This window comes from Triturus cristatus, chromosome 1_2 (assembly GCF_964204655.1).
Source record: "Triturus cristatus chromosome 1_2, aTriCri1.1, whole genome shotgun sequence".
Lineage (NCBI taxonomy): Eukaryota > Metazoa > Chordata > Amphibia > Caudata > Salamandridae > Triturus > Triturus cristatus.
Genome location: NC_140580.1, coordinates 211,458,795 through 211,480,375, shown reverse-complemented (window position 1 = coordinate 211,480,375; position 21,581 = coordinate 211,458,795). Strand labels below are relative to the sequence as shown.

General features: G+C 42.5%; 1 protein-coding gene across 3 annotated transcripts in view; it reads left to right on the top strand.

Annotated features, from left to right (window-relative positions):
- LOC146867062 (uncharacterized) overlaps nucleotides 1-21,581 on the top strand; it is a 251,555-nt gene that overhangs the window by 5,617 nt on the left and 224,357 nt on the right. The window lies entirely within an intron of this gene.

The following is a 21,581-nucleotide window of genomic DNA, read 5'->3' as shown; positions in this document are numbered from 1 at the left end:
CACTTAATTTGGAATTTGCATAAAGAACTACTTTAAACAATCTTTTGTGTCACAAATATGGGCAGCTTCAGAATGCTGCTAATACCGGTATAGCTTTTATGTAATTTATTAGGAAGTGGATGTCTTTTCTAATGCTGGATAAGAAGGTTACTCTGTAATATACTGCTGTGTCAAATTGTAATGTTACTTTAAAGTTAAAAAATGCAGCCACTGTTAAGTCTAATAAGCATCTTTGTCATCACTAAAATATTACCAAAATAAACCTCTGTACTTACAAATAACTGAGGAGTCCATCTGTGATTCATAAATAAGCAAGAATCCTCATCAGACATCTGACTATATAGCATCACAGGGCTTGCACTAATGTTCCATGTGTGCTGTTCTTTAGCCGGCCTCTAAAGTCTTCAAATAATTCACCTTTGTCCATTGTGCCTGAGACAGTAATGTTAAATAGATGTCTGCGTGCATTGATGAATTGTGACAACAAATCAACAGTTTTGGAAGTATTTGAAACTATTGATTTTTTTAGAAGCTGATACTAAATCGTGCAGATTTTATAAAACAATTACAGTTGATTTTTAACTTAGAGTAAACTATAATATAAATACAAAGTATATAAAATCTTTAGATTCATAACACAGAAGTAGTGTTTTAAGTGGCTAATATTGAGATGTGTTAGCTACACTGTACGCTTAACAGGGCAATGTGAATGTGTTCTTACATACAGTTTGGGAGCATAGAGACTCTCAAGGATTGCTTTAGGATCATCCAGGATTTAGGCTGACAGGTGTAAAAAAGATTCTGTCTCTATCAGCCTTCAAGATTACTTAGTCACAAGCCTATTTCCTTAGGGGTTAGCTAGGACTACATTTCTTTAAAGATGAAGGGGAGGGTCATGAAAGTTCAGAAAAAATGGAATATGTCTAGGCAGGACAGTCTTTTGGGGTTCAAGCAACTTCCAGGAATGAAAAAATGCACATCATCATGACAAATATGTTTAACATTTGGATGCATGATTTTTTAAAGTCATTGATATCAAAGTTGAAATAACAGACTTTACAAACCTCACCTTGAAATCAGATATTGTGAAGATTTATAAGCCAGGTGAATGAGCGCAGAACTGCAATAAAGTCCTTCAGATGTACCACTGAAAGTGCTGCTGGCACATGTAAGCTAAATATAATTGAACGACTGATGAAACCCTAGTGTAACCCAACGCACAGTATCCAAACTTTGCTTGCCTTGCACTGAAAAATCAATATATAAGCATGGTTGTGTGTATTTAGTTAGTTGGGTATGTTCAGAAAGTCTGGTGTGATTCGACTTGATCAGTGGCAGTAAAATAACACAAGTAGTGAGCTATCTCACCTTCATGAAAATACCTAAGTCCCAGAAGAAAAACAGTTGCATGTTTAGTATTAAAGAGAAATAGATGGAAGAGGGAATGGATGGATTTTCTGAACATGCTTTATATTCTGACCTATACTGTGTTATTGACAATATTAGTGTTGTGGTGGATTTTGCTATGAACAAATCCTACTGAAATTCTAATTGGGAAAAAAGCGAATTAGGTAAGAGAAACGATGAAAAGTATCATGCCTAGGAGTTGATTAGGATATATGTGCAGAAACACAATTCTAATAAAAATCCTTTGTTGTAAAGAAAAAGCTCCTACATCTATATCTATACTGTGTGCATTAACACAAAAATATGTTTCATGGAATAAAAATACATTGAGGATACTAGCATTCACAGAGCAGGACAATAGATATCAAGGCACATATTTATCAAAAGTTGACAGAAAGCAAGTGAAGTTGCTGTTATGTGTTGTGTGAATGGGAGGGAGCTGAAAAGTGCAATATCTACTAAGATATGGCACTTTTCAGCTCTCTCCCTGCGCTATCGCACTTGAGGCTGCTTAGCACCAACACAGGCTTCATTGTACTATGTTGCAAAGGTGCCTGGGTTATGGACAGGATAGTTTTTGTGCAGGATGGGATACCTTCATGCACAAAAACACAAAAACATTCCAAAGAGGCGTATTTCCTTTTTATTCTGCATCACACAGAGAAAGAGCAAGTAACACGGAGAAACAAACATATTTCTTCTCAATATGCTTCTCTGTGGTAGGCATACCAATTTCACACAATTCCAGCTTTACAAAACTTGGTAAATCTGGAACTGCGTGAAATACATGGGTGAATGCATGGGAACATCCATGCTCTGCTCATGGAACACCTACTATTAAGAAATATAACGCAACATAGCGCAAGCCACTGTGTTGTATTACATTTATTTACAAAACCACACAAGGCCATGTAAATCCAGCGCTACGTGGATTTGCAAATTCCAAATACACCTTTGCATTGTCCTGCATGACACAAGGGTGACACAAAGACTTAGTAAATCTTGGCAAAGTTCTCTTAACTTTACATTTGTTGTACGTTGATTATTAGTTCACTTTTTAATTAATTATGGCAATATGTTTAAATTTGATTATCGGGCCTTAAATAAAGAATATAATAATGTTCTGGTTTGGTGTGATGCCCTTAAAACATTCACCCAAGTGAGGTAAAATTTAATTATGCTAATGAAGTCAGACATGGCTGATATAACAGTGCTCCCCTCAGTGTTGAGCAGTCCATTATTTGCGCTCCCCTTAGTGTTGACTGTAGTGTGACACTACAGTCAACAATGAGGGGAGCTCAAATAATGGACTGCATGTACCATGATGCAAAGGAGAACACTTTTCTGGGATATGATGTAGTGTCCTGCCACTCTCTTTTTTCTCCTCTACCATTTATCCCACGTTCCTAATGTTCCTTTTTGTAAAAAAATTGGAATCCGGCCCATTGAATATGCTTCGTCTGGCCCGAGCCAGAGAGTGCAGCTGGAGACGGAAAGTACGGCCCGGTTACGGAGAGTATGGCCCGGGTGTGGAGATTCCGGCTCAACTGTGAACATAAAGATACGACTTGTAAATGACCTCTGTGAATACCAAAAATCGTAAAGTTAGACTTGTGTCTTAGATTGCCTCCGCGAATTGGGCCCAATGTATTTTGGAGAAAAATAATATGAAGTTATGGCAAATGGTGGTTTATAATTAAAGTATTGCATCAGGATTTGCATCCATAGAATGAAATTAGAAAATAGACCCAAACCACCTATGTATTTTTATCAAACTTTGTGGGACATTTTCACCATTTTTAGAAGCTTTGTAAAATATTCAAAAAGTAAAAACAATGTTTAAAAAAACCTGTTGAGGATGCAAAATCCATGATTTACATGGAAAAATAAGTCATAAAGATAAGGACTGTTCCTAGTCTGAAGCGCAGAGACAGGCAAAGGCTTGGCCCTGCACTCAGAGCCCACTGGACGTGGTTGAAGTCTAGTTCCAGTCGGCCCCGGTAGAAGCAATATGAAGCACAAGTCATAAGTGCAGGATCTAGCTGAAGGTCCTACCAGTGATATTGTAGTAGAAGAGTTCAGCACAGTGCCATACAAGGTCCACTACTGAAGTGAACTCCTGGCTTAGCGACCTTTCCAATTTGGTAAATTCAGCTCATAGGTCTAGCCAAATGCCATTCTCTTACCTCATCACCTATTGAATACGGACAAGTGGACTCTAGCCTCAGCACCCTTCCCCACTCAGCACAGAGCCTGTCCAAAGTTAATTTGCTGCACATGGAGCCTGCAGGGAATGTTTGAACCCATTTCTTCTAAAATATAGGGATAGTGAGCACTTTCAAGTGAGCCATCAGTGATGTCTTTTTTAATGTCAAAACTAATAGAGCCAGTGATGTTACTGATAATATCATCTGTGACGTTATGTGTGAGAATATGAGGAGTAAGTTGCAGGAGCTATAGTTGTATAGCTCACCATAACTGATGAGTGTCAGTGTATTGTTTAGTAACGATATCTGGATATCTTTTAGGGGATTTGAGTGAAGCAAACTTCCCAACGAGTAGCTTGTGAGCTACTAGTAGCTCTCCTGCCACCTGGAAGAAGCTCTCCTGCGTGCAACCAATCCTACTAAATCGGAAGCTTTTGTTTAATCGGATTAATATACGTATACCAAATCTGAAAATTGTGTGTTCAAGAAGAAAATGTGTGTATTTTCAGAACAGATATACTGATGCCCGGAGAAAATAAATTCAATTTCCAAAATATATTTAAAGCTGATATTTGAGTGATAAATCATGTGGCTTTGGAGAGAATTATTACCTTGGTGCTAGTAACATTCAAGCTATGGCAGTTATGCATTTCCAATGCAAACACCATCCAATTCAACAAAGCCTGTTTTTACATTATGGATGACAACCCTGCCTGATGCACTAAGGTCATCAGTGCCGGTAATTTTGCATAGGGTGACCACTAATGGAATCTTGTCAGATGTGGTTGTTATTACAAAAAAAACAATGACATTAGATGCTCTGAATGATTTTCATTGAGCAAAAATAGCTCTTACTACAAAAAAGGTTGGCTATTCCTGATAAAGAATCATTACCTTCCTTAACAACATATGTGAGTCTTGCTAGAGGAAGATGACTTATGTTGCACTTGAGAGTGTGCAAGAGTGTACACCCCCGCCTCAAAATCAATGCATCAAGCTGTATCCTTTTGAGCCATAGCTCAGCACACACAAAAATTAGGCATCTGCACTGGAGAAAATCTTGGAACACGCTTGTGACATAATCGAGACCCATAGCAGGGATCTGTAGTGGGAGAGACACACCATGTGTGTCATTTGTTGAAGGAGCTTGAGTTCTTCAGCTCACCGAGTTGAAGACTGGGTGTGTTTTATGATCCGCAGTCCATGCTTGTCTGTATATACAGACATACAAGCCAGTCAGGGGCGTAACACAGGCACCACAGGGGCTGCGGGGGGTGCCCCGGAACTGCAGGGTGCCCCCTCAGCACAATACTCAGGCCTAAGAACTCCGGATTAAATCCGGAGCGGGGGGCCCTCCATGTACCTTGCGGGGGGGGGGGGGGGCCTCAACTTTCGTTATGCCACTGGAGCCAGTGCCTGGTTCAGACTGAAAAAAGTCTCCCCTTAGGGCATTTTTCGTGTAAACCCGTCGTCCTATGGTATCTCGTAAGACTTTTTCTGTGCAAATTGCACGTGTGCTTCAAAAATTTATACACGAAATTGCATAACATGAAACATCAAGGAATTAAGCGTAATTGAAAATTCGGGAACTTCCCATGTATGTTTAAAATTTCACCCAGACCTAATTGTAACCATATATTTGTTAGATCAAGTAAACAATATTGTGGCATATTTCAGCTTATGTCCACATCATCGCAGATGCTTTGATTTGCTAGGGTAAGAAATGTGTTGGTGGTGTTTATGCTAGATTCGACAAGAGACAAAGTCAGTCACTTATCTTGTTCCAGACAGAAACAGCTTTTACTGTTATTCTCAGCTGCAGCACTGGGATTGTTGGAGCATGGTGCAGACGTCCCACTTTATCCCATTCTTAATCGCTTTTTTATCAGGGTGAACGAGTTGTTTGGTCACTAATATTTCCATTGTCCCCAGCTAATTGACTATGGCACATTCTCAGCTCTTTCTTCAAATTTTTCTTTGTAGGATCAACTCAGCCTTTGGGATGCCTCTTTGCAAGATACGGTCTCCTGATTAGGTTGAGCATTCTATTCTTCTTGTATATACTTTAGTATATACTTATATGTGTATGTACTTTGTGGGCTCTGGAGATCAGCCCTAGGACTTGTCTGCTTCCGCTTAGGGTCTTTTTTTTCTGTTCAACTGCCTCTATTTAACTGTCTTAATAGAAAATGACCAGCAGAGGCCAGTAAAATACCAGAATTGCTTTCTGCTTAGGGACCTTCTTTTTTTATTTTTCTGGCAACTGCCTCTATTTAACTTTCTTGGTAGAAAACGACCAGCAGAGGTCAGTAAAATACCAGAGTCACTTTAGCATTCTCTAGATTCCAGTCCAAAGAAATTGTCTTCCATGAGCACCCGTAGACAATAATATTTTTTTTAAATCTTGTAATTTCAGTGATATGACCACCGACGGGCCTGATTTTATATTAAAAATAGAGCTTTGGACTATACCATTTCCCGCTGAAAGGTAATATTTCTCTCCATGTGTTCCCATACCCGGCGTGTCACGCAGTTTGGTGATTACTTTTCCTCCATGTTAAAGAACAGTAGATGTTTCAGCACCCGGGCTAATGTGCTGCATAGCTAAATACATATAAGGTCCCAAAGGCGAGGCCGATTGCATTGCAAATGCTTGTCTTAATTAACACTCAACTGGCAACACAAAAGTGAAAGTAGCATGGTATATTCGAGCTAGACAGGAATGAAGTTGAAGGGGTCTTATAAAACAGATTGAGAACAGTCAAGCTGAGCGTAGTGATTTGTGGAACAAGCAGATTAACATTTCAATTAGTTTCATATTTAGGGGCTTATTTATGAGAGGCTTGCGCCACCGGAGCTTCACGTTTTTTTTTACGCTCTGGTGGTGCAAGTCTCTCTCATATCTATAAGGCGACGTGAGGCCACCCTCCATCACTTTGCATTGCCTCATAGATAAGGAGAAAGATAAAGCAAGTAGGCGTCAAGAGGACATTCCATGGAGGTTCCAGTGGGTTTTCACACGCAACACCCATTGATTTTGACCCTGCCCCAGATTTACTTAATCACGTAAACCTAGAGCAGCACTAAAACCTTACGCCTCGCAGAGCAGGTGTAAAGAGGAGAAATATTTTTATTTCCTCATTTTTTTCCTCTTTCCATGTGCTGAAAGGTGCCCCTTCCTGCACAAAAGAAATCCTGCCTGCAACGGAGGCACCCTTGCAGCATGGTGCAAGGGTGCCTAGGATGGTGCTAAGCAGCAAATTTACACTAGCGCAGGGGGAACGGACAGAAATGTACTGTATTTCATAAATACAGTGCATTCCTGCCCTTTCACATTGGCGTAGGGCAGTACAGCAAGAAGACATGCGTCGCTGCCCTACGCCAATTCCTCATAAATTAGGCCCTTTGTTTGGTTGGTTTGTGATGAAACCCTTACTGCATTTTTTTAAAAAAAAGCATTAACATGTTGCATGAAAAATAAATTGTGCCAGAAATAGAGAGGGGTCTGAATTATGTGAGATTATGCGTGCCAACAAGGGAAAAAAGTAATGCGTCTGTAATGTTGAAGTGTTAAATGGTTTACATGTTTTATGTTTTCTATATATAATTTAACTTCAATCTGTAATCGCTAATTGTGTTTTTATGCTACTTTTTAACGATTCTCATGGACATATGGACACGATGGTCTATATTCTTTGCAGTAATGTCATGGCTTTGCAATTTGCCCCATAGTCCTTCTGCTATATTCCTTCCATAAAAGAGCACCTTTCACACAATGCATGTAGGTAAAGAGACTGGGAACAGAATTGGCACCTACTCCATGAGGCAAAAGTGGTGGTGGCCAACCACTTTGAAAGTTCAAATCTAGGTCATATGTCTTATTTAACAGTAAAGCATAACCTAAACATAAACTGTTTTGAAATGTAGATCATTTTTCGATTTCATTATCATGCAATTGAAAGTAACAATATTGACAGGAAAGGTAGTTAGAATATGGGGAGGAGCTGTTATTTTAACAAAGCACACGCACACACACACACACACACACACACACACTGGCCCTCCCCCTGAGAAAGCACACACCTCACTATATCTGAACCACATTATAACATAGTTATGACTTTAGGCCTCATTAAGCCTTTGGTGACCCAGCCGCCAAATGACAGTTTGGAAGAGCTTCCATTCGTCTTTGCAATTCGTGTTATTCCACTGAAGTCCCTCTCGTCTGCATGATGGGAGCCGCCTGTGATGCAAGACGAACTCCGTTGTGACACAAGGGCATGATGGAATTATTTTTACCTATGTGACATTACAAGTTAAATCTCACACACCGAAGTGGGGTTCTAAGGCACAGTGAATCGCCCAACATACCAGTACGAGATTGGATTTCAGATGGACTGATTACATATTGATTTTATGGCTCTTTTTAACTTTAGACTGCCAGTCATTGGTCACAAGACAGAAGCTAATAAATAAAATAAAAAAGATAGCATGGCACAGTTGTGGGGTGAGCCCTATGGGTGGCTAAGGAACTAAGGGCCATATGTATCAAAATCCTCATTTGCGATTCTCAAATAGCGTTTTTTTGCGAATCGCTATTTGAGAATCGCAAAATGCTATGTATGTAGGATTTGCAACAAATTTTGTGAATCCTACATATTCCTTAATTGCGAATCTCAAATTACGATTCGCAATTAAGGAATACCTCCCCATTCATTCCTATGGGCCTATAGGCCCATAGGAATGAATGGGAAGACATTCTCAATTTGAGATTAGCAATTAGAGAATCGCAAAGAGAGAATGCAATTTCAATGGTGTAAGGGTGTCAAAAGGGCACCCTGTTGCATCCCTGAAATAAGCATGGGTGCACATGTGGCACACATACATGCCCTAAGGGCATGTATGTGCTTCACATTGCACTTTGAAAAATGGAAAAAAAGTGAATTTTTCAAAGAAATCGCAAATTACCACCAACTTGAAGTTGGTGGTAATTTGCGATTCCTTAAGGCCAAATTGCACTTTTTTGGTGCTTCTTACACTGCATTTAAGGAATCGCAAAATTTGCGATTCCTTAAATGCAATCGCAAAATAAGGAATCGCAAATTTTGCGATTCCTTATTTTGCACGCAGATTTGCCTCATACATACCACTAAGCAAAATTGCGATCGCAAACGCTGAAATTCTGCGAATTTCGGCATTTGCGATCGCACTTTTTCTTGATACATATGGCCCCAAATGGTCAGAAAGAGATAGAGGAAAAATGAAAAGCGCAAAAAAATGTAGGTACTGTCCAAACGGAATGAGAGTGTGAATGAAGGGAGGAGAAAATAATGCAAAGCAGGAAAGAAAAAGAAAAAGTAAAAGAGAAAGAGAAAGTGGTTCAGCGGGGATGAAATAAATATGGAAAGAAGGAAAAAAAATGGAAAGGAGAAAAGAGATAGGAAGAAGAAAAGGAAGCAAACTTTTCTAGGTAGAACAATTCCTCTGGAACTTCTTGATACGACACATGCTTCACTCACTCGCTCACTGAGTGTTAGCTGTATAGTTTCAAGAAGGGGATATTGTATTTTTCTAGCCACTTGCTTGGTGGGTATCCATTTTCAGAATCCACATATAATAGCTGTTGCTGATGAGCAAGGCATAGTGGCAATGGAAGGAGGATTAGAATAACCTATTCCATCATGCCCTCTAAACTAGCCTTAAACTGCAACCCTTCTGCGGTGTTGCGGCATTCAAGGAACCAGTACTTTTCTCTCCTTGATGTTCGTTTCTCTCAAGCATCTCTTACGGAGTTGAAAAGAGAGTTTCCACTCCTCTGGATATAGTGACCTCGATCCAGGGGTTGGATCTTTTTGTGCTTGTTGTTGGAATTATAAAGGACAGTCTCTTCGTCTCTTAGGGCCAGTCATCCTCAATGGTCTGTCAGGCCACTTGTGGGCAGACTCATGTTCTCCTTCTGTTTTGACTCATACTGTCTTTATTCAATGGAATCTTATTGGGGCAGTCCCATCTGCAGAGCTGATCTACTCTGCTCCTGATTGACTCTTGTGGACAAGTTTTCACTATGGATAGATGACTGCTGTCTTGTGGGTTGGTTCCATATGGTGTCAGTGTCTCTTTGTCTCGGTGCTGAAAGGCAGAGAATAACAGCGACAGCCTCTCTCCCATAGCTGACCCATCTCATAATAATAACCTTATTCATTCACCCAGAACATCATCTAGGGATGGTGGCAGAGGGATCTTTATCAATGAACACCTCACTTATATACCCTGTGCTCCCAAACCCTTTGCACCGTTGATCCAATGCCCACCGTGAATTGGGCACAGCAACGTCACAATGTTCACCTCATTGAGGTATGAAATAGTTGTTTCTCACTGCTAGCCCAGTGCCACTGATACCTTCATCCTGAACCACTCCGTTACGTGAGTTTCAATTTAACCAATCCATGTTGAACTCCCATCTGCAAGCCACTCATTTTCGTAGCAAATTACTAGAACTCATAATTTTCTCCACCTCAGACACCCACTGCAGTAAACCAATGATTCAAACTCCTATGTTAACTGCAATTCACAGCTCAATTAGCATGCCACATCCCTCACTTCTGCCAACAAACCCTACATGCCCCAGCAAAAATTCCTTTCTCACCAGATTTCTAAATATGTGAACCAAATTGTTAATGACTTGGTTTCACCTTTGGGCAACCTTTTTCACAATATCAAAAGGATGCTTTCTTCTACTCTTCATTTCCACTATCATATTTGATCCTTTATCATCTCGGTTCCCCATTGACAACTCACTGATCACACTTAACATTCTAGTCATTAAGAAAACATTTTACACCTACCTGTTTGATGGAGGAAGTACTACATTTAACAGTACTTTGTACTCTAGAAAGATGCCCTCAGCACATTAACTACCAGGCTTGTCCAGGCCAATCTAAATTATTTTTTGATCACGTCACCTTTCTCAGACCTTAGCCATAAAACCATAGTGCATAATAAATTCTTGCTGCTTTGCAATATACACCACCACAATTAATCTAGTCTTGCATTTAATTAGTTTGCAGAATGTGTTTCCTCAAACCTTTCCTCCATGTAAAATACATTTACAACATGTCTGCCAAGAATACCTCAATACACCAACTATACCGTTTTGCCGCAATGGAACTGATACCTCCACTCAATCGACTAATCTCCCTTACTCCATTCTAGTAAAATGTCTAGCACTATTGAATTATGTTGTCTTGTGCAAGCGCAAGCCCAAGCCCAAGCCCAAAATGTTAGTAAATGTGGTCTTTAGTTCTCAATCAGCATTCATGCTCCATCTCCAGAACCTTATGTAACCTTGTTTTCATAGCTTCACTGCAAAGAAACAGTTCATGGTTCTCACCTAAGCACACCACAATCATTTTTCCTTCATTCTGATTCTCATAGACATCTCCACAGCATTTGACACAGTTGACCTGCTAAACATGCTTGCGACTGTCATCACTCTTTGCAACACTTGCAGGGTGTTGGAATGGTCCTCTCTGTACCTTGCCAACCACTCTTTGGTGGTTCACTGATGTTTGCCCATTTTACGGTCACATTGCCGCCCCAGCTCTTGATTCCCCCATCTAGCATTCCTGCTTCGCTCTGTACTACCTCCCTTGATGACCATATCTTCTCTTTGGTGTCCAAACATATGTGGATGATATGCTGATCCTAAATCTGCCCTTATGATTCTCCTCTAAATACAGTCTCTGGCTGTCTCATTATCGCCAGACAGAGGATGGATCTCTGCTTTTGAATGCTCAATTGCTCCAGGACAGCAATTATTACTTTCATGCTTTGTATGATGTGATCCCTGGACTGTCTCTTGCAATTTTGTCTTATCTCCATGCACTTTGACATCCTCGGCCTTGCTGGGTTGGGAGGGTGTTCCGGAGGAATGAGGCAAATAAAAAGCTTTTTTAGAAAGCTGTGTACTGATACCTTAACCCACTCTCCCCGTGTAAATGTGGAGCTGATTCTATGCTCTCCCTCTCTCCTCTAGATTGTTGGCTTTTATCTTTTCTTTTTCATTGTGTATGGGATGACCTGGACAATGGACACAAAACTGTCTAATTGGCTGAGTAAGACTGTGTCCCTAAAGGAGTCGATTAGGACAGTGCCAAAGTCCATAGTTGCCAATATTATGAGATGTTATATGATTTTTGTATAACTCAGAGCAGATCACAACTCTGGGCTGCACTAATCCCACTATTATTCACTGTTCATGTTTTCGCTATTTGAAAGCAGGTAAGATTCATGTGTTTATTGACTGATCAATTGTCATGGACTCAGGACGCAGATTTTTAAAATAGTGTCCAGTTGGAATAATTAGTCACTGAATGTGGATACAGCTCTCATTGGTGGAGGAAGGGATATCCATGATCAGTTGGCGTTCTTTGTGTTGATGACAATTCATGTGGTTATAGCCCGCCTTCTTCATCTAGAATATAGGAAAAGTGAGATGAGATATTGCCAGTCTGTTTTTTCCAAACCACGTTTGGATCACAATTAGCACAGTTCTGTATATGGGCACAGATTTAGATTCTGTTCAGCTAAGCAAAGACAGGATATAGCCTACCCAGTCTATGTGGTTTCTAAGATTTCCATTTATCACTGGTGCATCAGGCGGTACACATGAATATGACATGAGCCAGATAGAGTCAGTTTACGAAATTGGTTGGAAATTTCACACTGACATTTTGTGAATGGACTCTGATTTTGCAAAGCAACCTAGGTACTGATAGGTTATGTAGTCAAATAGCAATTTGCACAGGGTTACAAAATGACCTGCCTAATGATTATTAATTAGGCAGGTTGCACTTTTCAAAAACCTTTGATTAGCTACAAACACAGGGATGGTGGTCTGCAGGGGACAGCAGATAACAATCCTTATGGTGTTAAAGCAGCTTGTGTGCCTTTAAGAACTGAGCGCTGCTTCATAAAAATACATGTTTTCCATTTAGGAAATGTTCAGGCGGAGCCGATACTGGTCCCCTGGAGCCCTTACCTTTTGCGAACTGGTTACAAACCATTGATATCATGCATAGCAAATTGTAGTTGGAAGGAACAACCCTTTTACTCCTCTTTCAAACTGCAATTTTGGTATTGGCTGTAAATTGGGTTTTGTACATTAGATAAAGGCTTTTTGCTGTTGCACACCCAGTGGTTTTGCAAATCACATGGTTTGCAATCACAACACTCTTTTGTACTTTTGGCCCTATTCATTAACATTCCATTCTATTATTTTCTTGGCTATGCTGCCGATTGATGTCGATTCATAATTATAAACCTACATCCAGGACATGTTTCCCTTTTCCAAACCTTTGCTGATGGGTATGTTAGAACAGTTTGTTCAGTTGAAGCAGATAAAGATTATATATCTCATCATATTAGATTTCTTAAATGAAAGCCTGTAGTGAGCCACTGACAATGAGAAATATGTCAACCCTACATATGACATGGGGCACTCCGGCAGCCATGATTGGTGTTGATGCTTTTTAACATGTTTTTAACATGTCTAAATAATTAATTACTTGATATTAACAAGTAGGTGACAACATTATAAAGGCAACTTTACACAAACGTGTTTTGCTTTAATTGAATAAGTATCTATGTGGTGTCATAAAATCACCAGGAGACACATGTAAAGTGACAACCCTGAGTATACAAAATAAAACCACATAGTTATATCTCTCTGTTAGAATTTTTTTAGGTCTCGGCTAGACAGTGCTTTCTCTGTCTCTTCGAGACATGTTGTATATACTTTGTGGGCTTCAGCCCATCCATAAGCTTGCTATTTGCTGGCTTCATTGTCGATCTCCTAATCTTTCCCCCCATTTGTCCATGGCATGCAGGCGTCACGCCTCTTGCTGTCTTTAGCACCCCCCGCCATGAGCAGGTACCAATTACTGTATCAATTCACTGGTCACCATTTTACCATCTGTTTTGGAACTAATTTTTTTTTTGTTTTGAGCTTTTAACATAAACGCTCGGGTTTTCAGTCACTCAGAGTTCTGAAGGCTGTGTAAACCTTGCATGTGCACGCTTTCATGTTTCAACATCGCGGCCACATCAGGAGGCCACACACCTTTTATTTCATCAGCACTGCGCCTTCATGTTTCAGCATGGGGGCAACTTTAGGAGGCCAAATGCCAAACTTGTATCTACACAGTGCACATGTGAACCCGATTCATAGCTTCTGAGCTTCATGTTTCAGCATGGTGGCCACTTCAGGAGGGAGCATGCCTTTCTTTTATCAGAACGGCACCTACTTTCATGTTTTAGTATGCCCGCTGCTTCACGAGTCCACGCACCTTTGATTTTATCAGCACCGCGCCCACTTGTTTTGTACAGGGCATTTTTACCGGCTTAAAACTCAACCTCTCAGTGCTTGGAGCTGATAAACAACCCCTTCTCTGTTTCGCACTACGCCATCTGTTGCACACACATGCCCCTGCTACACACACATGCACGCATGCCATTCTTGCCACTGCTAAAGTTAGATACTTTATACCATTTATGTGTCAGAGCTCCTGGCAGCCCTATTACAATTGTATTTTAGATTTGCTCCAGCACGACCTAGAATGTTCTACCAGAACACCCTTTACATCTGGCAGGTAATACCAAAGTCGACTCAAACAATTTCCCACAAAGCTGCTTCCTTTTCTTTTGCATGTCCTCACCCTGATAACTGGAAACATAAAAGGCAATGCTCATAAGTCACAGGAAAGGCCTGCAGGCAGTTTAGCCCACAATAATGTTTCAGTACCAGCCCATCCTGCAATTGACTGACAGGTGATGACCTTTGAGATTATTGCAAAACAGTGACATAATTTCGTGCAATTGCTGCGTGATGCCATTTGCAGCAAGCATTGACAAAGCCAATGGGTCTTGCCAGTGCAAGAGCTATTGGCTTTGTCAAAGTTTTTGTTTTAGCTATGATACACAGCAGTGCAGCCACTGTGCAACATGGCTGGAAGTAAAGAATATGAAAGAACTATGATGAGGCCTACACTGGCCTTGTTATAGCGCTATTTTAAAACTTTGAGCCATGTACAACATTTGCTGTGCAACGTCTGAATTATATATATTTTTAAAGCGCTATGATGCAGCAGCACATTATGTCACAGATTTTTTTTAAACTTCCAGCCATGTTGATCAACAACAAAACATTGACAAAGTCAATAGATCTTGCATAGGCGAGACCTATTAGCTTCGCCAGTGCTTGTTTTTTAAGATTCTACCACTCAAGATGCAGCAAGAGGGAAAGAACAGTTTGTGTAACCCATTTTAATGACAAGGATTACTATGAACCTCACTTTGCATTGAATGCAAACTCAACATCAAGTAGAAGCTAGTAAAACTAAGAGCAAACAGGGGCGTAGCTTCAGGGGGGCGTGTTTGGGGTGTTACACCCCTGACAAAACAAAATGTATTTTCAGATGAATAATTGGGTACAGGTGCTTTCAGTCACGTATGTTGAGGTTTCTGTTGGATTTCACCTGTGATTTCTGCAGACCTACACTGACAGAAACACACACACAATCTAGGGCATATTTACAAGCCCCTATCACCACAGGAACATCCCTTTTAGTGACGTTCCTGTGGCGATATGTGCTTCACCTTATTTAAAAGGTAGTGTTAAGCCACTTAACGTGGCTAAACGCTGTCTTGTACATAAGGCACCCTTTCACGCTGTACTCATTGTGAAAGGGGAGGGCAATGGGTGCTGTGGTGGGCGTTCCACTGCGACACCCATTGATTTTGATGCTGCCCCCCTATTTACAAGGGCAGTGTAAATAGGAGGCAGCGCCAAAATTAAGAACAGGAAAGACCTAGTATTTACCAGGCGAAACCAGATGAAATGCTTTATTTCTCCTCGTTTTTGCTGTTTCCATGTATGCTGCGTTGTGCGGCACACATAGAAACAGCAAAAGGCCATTGATTGTTTATGTACAGGAAGGTGACCCTTCCTGGACATAAACAATCTTTTTTTTTAAAATGACATTTTGTAACTTAATGCAGCACACATAGAAGTGACAAAACACCATTTAAAGATTGTTTATGTGCAGGAAGGGAGACGTTCCTGCACATTAACAATCTTCCCCTCAACGCAGACACCAATGCACTATGGTGCAAGGGTGCCTGCATTGGCGCTAGGCTGCTTAATTTAGCACCAGCGCAGGCAAAAATACAGGGCTGCACCATATTGTTGTAAATATGGTGCAGCCCTGCGTTTCAGAAGTGGCGGAGCGTGGGGATAAGCCAAGGAGGCTAATGCCACGCTGTGCCACTCTGTTGTAAATATGCCTCTGTCTCTCATCTCTGTTTTGAAGGCCCTAAAAAAAATATTTTACAAAATATTGTTTCTTTTATTTAGTACTCCTATTAATCTGTATTCCTTTTCCTTTCCACTGCATCTTAAGCCCCTCTCATGCGCCCTGCTTGTCATATAATTTATTTTAAAATTATATGTCAACATGATAGTCGGGAAATCTGATGCGCACCCCTCACCCCATCTTACTGATCAACCTACGCCCCTGAGAGCAGAAAGTACTTTGCAAAACGGAGGACCACATCTGTTCGATTGGTATCCAGTGCTTGTTGAGTGGGCACTGGAGTCTTACAAGTTCGAGGGTCGACAGGGGTCACTCACCTTGCACCTCCTGCCCCTCTCACTTTCTTCATTTCAAAGCTAGAGACGCCATTTGAGGGAAGCAAATTCTTGTGTAACTAAGATGAAGGAAGGAAACACAAGTGTCTTAATTTTGGCACAAAGGGCTCTTCTTAGTGACCAAAGCCCCTGTCAGCTGTGGAAAATCAGGAGACAGGTTGGAACAGTTGTGCCCTTTTACTTGGAGAGGACGTTTACTTCAGCTCGCCCTGTTGTTCGAATTAAGAAGCTTGCTGTGGCAGCATCTGGAAAACGCTACACGGTTTCCAAAGCAGGCTTTTGTCATTTTCCTACTGACTGTACTTCCATTTCCTCCTCGTATTTAAGCCTATTGTCCGCACCGCCGAGGAAGCCTGGGACAATCAAAACCATCTGTCGTGTGCTTCTCGCCCCTCCCGCATGTTTTTCCTTTTCCCTGTACACTTTTCTCTCCTTCTGTTTCTACTTCTGCCAAGTAATTTCTTCCTCTACGTCTTTTAGTCCTTTTGATTTGATGTTTGGATTGCGTTTACCCCACCAATGCAGCACGTTAGACAGTGCAAGCCTCAGCCCAGTTCGACCTCTATTGCTCAAGAACAAAAACACACTTCTACAGACTGCCTTTTACCAAAAACACACTTCTGCAGACTGCCTTTTACCAAAAACACACTTCTGCAGACTGCCTTTTACCAAAAACACACTTCTGCAGACTGCCTTTTACCACGTTCAGCCATTTCCCTAAAGTAGTGATCATCATATTTTACCATTTTTGCTATTCGTAATTAAATCGAACCAGCATATATACGCGCAGTGCTGTAAAAATATAAACATGGTTATATTTTGTTACAACAAAATAAGAATAAACACATTTAATTAACTGTTTGCAAGAAAGACAACCCACAGCTACAATGATTTCCCGTATTTTCAAGTGAGAGGGTATTTCCCATATTCGTGATGATACCAATTATTTTTACAGCTCGCACCGCAAACTGAATTGTTTCTTGCGATCTAAATTAGAAGCATTTCTGTTATTCCCCAACCGAGTGGCAGTCATTTTGTCGTCCATGGTGAGGGATCCTTGCGAAAGATCAAGCACCTGAGTCAGTTTATAACAGCTACGTGTAATGCGAAAGCCGGTACATGTCCCTGGAAGTGGTAGAGATGTGCTCCAGAAGAGAAACATTTCTCAGCATCTAAGCAAACACAATCTGCATAGGCTGAAGCTTCTGCATCATAGGCGTTGATTCTCCAGAATGCTAGGGTAGCAGAAGTAACATCACTTGCCCGTGGCTGATGGATAACATCACATGAAGTGACATCACATGGAATTTGACCTGGTGACATCACAGGGCTTCACGTCGCACGACCAAGACCTGCCAGTGCACAACCTAGGTGCCCAGTAGCTGTTGCATTCCAACTTAAGTCTGTGGGCCAGCCATGGTCTTCCTGATGCAGAGAATGCCCAAGGAGAGGCTGGACCTTGCAAGCTGTAAGGCAGTGAAAATGCCATGGCTGGCGGGACTGAAGAAGATCCCTGCTTGGTTTGACAGCAATACCTGCATTGCACAGGCAGAAAATAGCTTATAGGCATGTCACTATGCAGTAGGCCATACTTTTGCCATGGTTGTGAGGGCTGCCCTAATCTTTCTCTGTGACCTTAAGAGAGAGGGGAGAGGAAATATAACTGCTGTCACCATGTGCTTGTCCCCTTTCTGCTGCTGTCATCATGTGCTCACCCCTGTGCTCCCTCCTGCTGTTGTCACCATATTCTCCTTTCATGGCGCCCTTCCGCTACTCTGTCACTACGCACCCATCCCTCTTCTCCAGTCTATGGCTTTCACCATGTGGCCATCCCTCTACTGCCTGGCAGCTTCTATTTTCTCTCACCAACCATCCATCGCCCTCCGCCCTTCAGTTGCTTCCACTGTGTACCTATTGTATGCTCCCTTCTTCTGTTCATTTGCTATGTAATCATCCCCCTACTCCTTTATACTGCTCTGTCATCCTAAGCTCATCCCCATTCTGACTTCTGCCGTTCTCTGACACAATGCATACATCCCTGCAGTCCCTTCTTCTGCGGTTACTACGTGCTTATCTTTCTACCCTCTTCTCTCTCTTCTACTACTCGCTGTTGAAGTACGTCCAACCTCTACTTCCTTCTGCTGCTGTCACCAATTGTCCATTCCTCTACTCCACACTTCTACTCTCTGTCACCAGGCTCAAAATCCTCAACATATGCGCCGTTTTAGCATCCCACCAGTGGGCTCTCAGTTTCCTTCATGCTTCTAGTGGGGGTGAGGTCAGGGGAAGGAGGGCTATCTGAATGACCATTGTGTCCTTGACATTATGCTGTCACTCAAATCCCCTAATGCATATCATTCAAGCTTTTTTCTCTCTGCCTACCACAGCCAAGCCTTTTTGGACTGCACCAAACCAATCCATAATCTCTAGATAGGGTCATGTTCTATGGAAACCATAGCCTGCCTATTGCTCCATTTCACTAAGTAGTGCCAGGGTCTTTAATTACTAGACATTCTGCTCTTTCTGCCTTAACTGCCCCCCTTCTGCCTCAAATAATTAATCTTTTCTTCTGCTGGATTTCAATAGTCCAGTACTTAGGGGCAGATTAGGATGGTGGGTGGACTTTCGTCCGCCCGCCACCCTAGCGGTGCTGGGATCAGCCGCCAGTGGTGCTGCGGTCCCGCACCGGCAATTAGGATGCCACCGCCACCGTGGCGGTGGCATCCTCTATTCCCAGCATTGTGGCGGGCGGTGCTCACAGCACCTCCCGCCACAATGCTGGGAATGCACGTTGTGCATTGTCATGCACACGGTGCCAGGCACTGCGCGGTGCCTGCCACCCTGTCCATGACAATGTATGGTACCCCCATGTGCACCCTCACCCCCTCAATACCCTGGGGGCCTGCAACAGGCCCCCGACAGCAAAATCCGCCTGGCTTTCCATGGCGGGGTCTCCGCCATGGAAAGCCCTGCACCGCTGCCCATGCTAATATGGATGGCGGTGTCTAGCAGACACCGCCACCATATCCAGCCCCTTTTCTGCCCGGTCGACTGGCGGAAAACCAGTGGACGGTCTTTCCGTCCGCCGGGGTCCCCCCGCCATACTAATATGGCAGGGGGGAAATGGGTGGTGGGCGGAGGGAAAGGTTGGGCGGATCGCCACCGCCATGCGGGCGGTGGTGATCCACCCGACATCGTAATCAGCCCCATAGTCTCTTTACTTCTCCTTTTCCCACAAGTTTTCCACATCCTGAGTTCCTTTAGGGTTTATCACCTCCTATGTTGACTGTATTCTATCTTTTGAACTGTCTGTAAGTAGAGTTGAATTTTTATGACACCCTTATGGATCCTAGAGTAGCAGCGATCTCTGCTACTTTGCCTGACGTGAGGTGCTCTAGCTTCTACAAGCTCCCAGACTCTGCTTCTAATAACTCTTGCTTGGTACTGCCTCTTTCTTAGCTTTTAGGGGGGCACAGTGCCATCACCAACGCTTCATGGCAAGCTCTTCTGTCTATATTTTCTGTTGCTGCCCATCCTGTCCTTCCTTCCTTTCTATACCTTCTTCCTTTGGATGCTGCCATCTTTGTGATGACTCCCTTGAAGAGAGTGAGAGATGTGCCATAAGCAAATGTCTTAACACCTTGAAGTTGAACTGTATTGTATCCCCCCGTCCTCTAGTTTTGCTGCTATAGTTTCCGTGCCAAGATAGGTAATTTTCTGAAAAATGATCAATGCATTATTTTACTCAGGTTTCTCCATCACAATCGATTTAAACTCTTAGCATACATATGGACCAAGACAAAACTTTTCCAGTCCTTTAAAAATGACTGTTCTCAGGTGGTTTAGCCCAATTAAAGTGAAATAATAATATAATTCCAGAATACGTTGATTAATTAAAAAAAAAATCTAGAAATGGAAATCATGTGTCCCTCAAACATAATCTGATAACCTTAAGAATGCTTATCACAACCACGTCACAGGCTTAACCTCCCGATGGGGCATTTCTCAAGGAACTGTGTGGTAATATGGTCAACATTAAGACTCAAATTGTTTTAAGAATAATTTTCTTTTTACCATCATCCATCACTTTCTTTGTTGCAGTTCATAAATTATACCTGTGACAAAACGCAATTTATGGCATGTTCCCTTCACTTTATTTGACAAAGGTAAGTCGAGGCAGTTTTTAGCTACGTTAAACACTGGCATACTAAATGGTCCTCCATGAGACTTGAAGGTGATTGCTGCACAGCTGGTCAAATCAGTCGAATTTCACTATGGAGGGGCCGATTCCGATGGCCGGTTGGACAGCTGTCCGTAGCCTTACCCTGCGACCGACACGTACCCGGAGCCGTTCCGTCCTGTAGAGTAAGTACAATGCGCATCACTGCCAAAAACACGACCGACACGTAGGCTGTGAATCAAGCCCCATTCTCCGTCCGAGCCGTAACTCCCAAAGAGGAACCGTGTCGCCCGGAAGCAGTATCCATAGCAGTTTCCGGCATGACAAGTATGATGCGTACTTCCTGCGCGCCGGATGGGTCGTCACGTACGGCACGTCACAGCATCCGGAAAACAAGCATATCAGCTACGATTCGCGCCACAAATCAATACACGGCTACGAGACGGACCAGCTTGCAGCGGGTACGACACGGAGCAACAAGCAGCGTGTACGACACGAACACATCATGAATCCCATCGCGCAGGCCATACCAGTGCTCTCCATCTATTACCGGCTCAGGAACCGACGCCGACGGCGCAGGCGGTAAGTCAGACACCTACCACATAAACAAACGACACGTACCCGCAAAATGGCACACACACACAGGGGATCCATATCCTGGCCACTAACAACAGCCCACCATAGGGGTTGCATGGCCAGCACCACTAACACCCCCACCCATAGGGGGCCTGTGGCCCATCACTACTGCCACCCCCACCCATAGGGACTATGTTGCCCATCACCCCTGCCACCCCCACTCACATGGGACCTGTTGCTCATCACTATTGCCACCCCCACCCATGGGGACTATGTTGCCCATCACCCCTGCCACCCCCACTCACAGGGGACCTGTTGCCCATCACCCCTGCCACCCACACCCATAGGATGGGTGATGCGCAACACATCCAGCATACGCAAACATCAGGTATGTCCGCAAAATACATCCCCCATGACATCATGACAACAGTGTATAGTCTGTGACAAATGCCCACAACAGTGATTATGGCTACGAGCATACAATGTAAGTAACAGCACATGTGTG